At 39.1% G+C, this 3286-nt stretch overlaps 1 non-coding gene across 1 annotated transcript; it reads right to left on the reverse strand.

The window, feature by feature from the left end:
• Nucleotides 1-2384: 2384 nt before the first annotated feature.
• Nucleotides 2385-2545, reverse strand: LOC113834895. Its single transcript, XR_003483882.1, has one exon. It is a non-coding gene; the product is annotated as a U1 spliceosomal RNA (small nuclear RNA).
• Between the last annotated feature and the right edge of the window lie 741 nt (nucleotides 2546-3286).

Here is a 3286-nt window from a genome sequence, read left to right on the forward strand (position 1 = left end):
TAGGAAGTGGACTCCAGGTCCTGTTTCTACTAACCAGGGAGACTGGGGCCCTGGGATGGGAAGGAGGTGCTGGAGAAGGAGGTCCATGGCTTCTGGCTGGGAGAGGAGGGGAGCTGATGGACATAGGTGCCACCTGAGAAGGCCATTAATTGGCAGTATACAAGGAAGCTCAGGGGCTTCTAGCAAAGAAATAACTGATAAAAATAAATATAATATTTTTAAAAATTTAATGGCAAAATTCTTGAATATAAATTTAAAAATCAATAGTTTTGTGATTTTGACAATAAACATAGAAATTGACATTTATAATGTTTTAAATTTTATAAATGGTTATAAATTCACTTATAACATTGAAAAAAATGAAATATTGAGGAAAGAATTGAACAAGGGAGAATCTACTCAAAGAAGGTTGTGTGTGATCCAGGTGTAGTAGCAATGTCTGAATTCTACAGCATCAGAAGTTAGAGGCAGATGGACTAGGGGTTTAATATCATCCTCAGCTATATAGAGAGTTCAAGGCCAGCCTGGGCTACAAGAGACCCTGACTCAAAATAAGCAAACAAAACAATAAAAAAAAGGTAAGTGGAAGAATGGACCTCAACATATTTGCACTCAAAAAGTCATTCCTAAGAGAAAGCAACCACTCTGAGGTGGCTATGGAGAAAGAGATGCCCACAGATATCTCAGAGTTAGTGAAGAAAATACTGATAAGAGGACTTGCCTTTCAGGGGTCAAAACAAACCAAAACCAATCAGCAGCAGCTAGAACAGGAACACAGATTAGTGAGACAGACCAGGAACTCAGATAGATCCCAAATATATATCAGAATGTAATTATCTGATGGAGTGACTTGTTGATTTTAATAAATGAGGATGGTATAATTGTTGTTATCTGAAAGCAAATAGAATTTGATATCTGTCCAGCTCACAAGTAGAGGTCTATTTCAGGTTACTTAAAAACTTGCAAGTGGCCGGGTGGTGGTGGCACACACCTTTAATCCAGGTACTCAGGGAGGTAGAGACAGGAGGATCTCTGTGAATTTGAGGTCAGCCTGGTCTACAGAGTGAGTTCCAGGATAGCCAGGACTACACAGAGAAACCCTATCTTGAAACAAACAAACAAAAAGAAGCATTGAAGAAAAATTACAAAAAAGTACATTATAAAAACAATATAAGACATAAATCAAATAGGTTGAAGGCCCTGAAAACATTACAGACCAAAAAATATTCAATCAATAGATAGATGAGAGGCTTGAAGGGCATTAACTGGGAAGTGCTAGACAGAGTTTAATGTTTGTAGCACACAGTGAGGTTTTACCATAGAAACATGGCCGAGAACAAACAAGAGACAGTTCCTACAGTGTTAACTCAAATTGGCAACCACCAACTGTGCAGTAGGGAATTAGACTTGTAACAATGAGAGCCCAATTGTCATTCACAACCAGGGCCTGCCCTAGCAAGTTAGCATGGAGAAGGGACCACCATACACGATGGGAACCAGAAACACGACTGTCTTTTGAAATGTAAGGTGTATTAAAAGTTCTAAATCATGAGTTGGAGAGAAGGCTCAGCGGTTAAGAGCACAGGTTACTTACTCTTCCAGAGGACCCAGGTTCAGTTCCTCCTAGCACCTACATGTGGTTTGCCACTGACTGTAACTCCAGTTCCAGGGGACCCACGTTCAGTTCCCAGCACCTACATGTGGCTTGCCACTGACTAACTCCAGCTTCAGAGGATCTGATTCTTTTAGTTTCCTTAGGCACTAGGCACACAGGTGGTGCACAGACATACATGCAGACAAAACAACCATATATGTAATGTTTTTCGTATAATTCTAAATCAACAGGGATTTAGAATATTATTATTAATTATTATTAATTTATTATTTATTTATTATTTATTATTAATTATTTTGTATTAATTATTTTCATTTATAACTGATGTCTTTATCTGTCTATCTATGCGGATGGCAATTTTTGACTGGCAAATTGTTTGAATTAAGAAGCACACATTGGGTGTGTCTGTGAAAGCTTCCAGACACAAAGAGAGCCTGAGGTTCTTGGCCCACCCCAATTGATAGCATCTACAACATAACCCCTACACCTACAGCTCAGGGAACACTGAGGAAGAAGGGGCAGAAAGATCGCAAGAGCCAGAGGCCCCAGGGTGTTTGTGGTAAGACAGTACCTTCTATGTATGACAGGAGCTTCCAGCATGATTCTTCTTCTTCTTCTTCTTCTTCTTCTTCTTCTTCTTCTTCTTCTTCTTCTTCTTCTTCTTCTTCTTCTTCTTCTTCTTCTTCTTCTTTTTCTTCTTCTTCTTCTTCTTCTTCTTCTTCTTCTTCTTCTTCTTCTTCTTTTTCTTCTTCATCATCATCATTAACAGAGAAGAGCATGGACCTAATTCTTCACTACCACAAATCATGCAGTCAAGTTTCCCACATTTGGGGAAATTGCAGGAGTCAAGATATCTAAAGTACAATGGAGAAGCCTCACCCTGAGAAAACCACCTTCATGACCATAGTATCAACCCTGCCAGGTAAGTATACCTATGACATCCTCACAGTGTGGCCACCTAAACAAGACCTGCACAGTGACAGCACCAGCTGGCATTCCAATGTGCATGTGGGAAACCCTTCAACGTGCCATCCCTAAATGAGGAGCTACAATCAGTTAACAGCTGCTAAGAGAGGGAGAGTCAGCCTTCTCCAGGGACGAGGCCCCAGATAGGCTATCCAACCCAAGTGGTCAGCCACAAATGAATACACGTTTCTAAATGAGCTCAGAAGGTTACATTTAAGTATATGTATATTTATGTGTGTGTGCATGTATTTATACACACACACATCAATGCAGCAATAGTAATCACAGAAGAGGCCATGAATTTGAGAGGGAGTTGGGAGAAGTTGGAGGCAGGGAGAGAGGTAGAAATCATGTAGACACAGGACCTATGTATGAAATTCTCAAAAAAATGTAAAAAGAAAAAAGAGAAAATGTCCATCAATAATGAATGACTAAATAAATAAAAAAACATTAACATTGGAATACCATGAACTCCAAAAAATCCTGCACAGAGCTATATCAGTTTGTTAGATGGGATTTCTTTCAAATATGATTGAATTTTTCTTCAGTTACAGGAGATTATACAGATTACAACCCAATTTTTGACAAAGCAATGATAAAAATCCCTCTAATACATGCATATTTGTATTTGCACATGGTTTACTTTTTACACATGACTTGATCCTGGGGAAACACCCAAAGGGCTTGACAGAAGAATGTTAACAT

This window comes from Cricetulus griseus, chromosome 3, assembly GCF_003668045.3.
Source record: "Cricetulus griseus strain 17A/GY chromosome 3, alternate assembly CriGri-PICRH-1.0, whole genome shotgun sequence".
In the NCBI taxonomy this organism is placed as follows: Eukaryota; Metazoa; Chordata; class Mammalia; order Rodentia; family Cricetidae; genus Cricetulus; species Cricetulus griseus.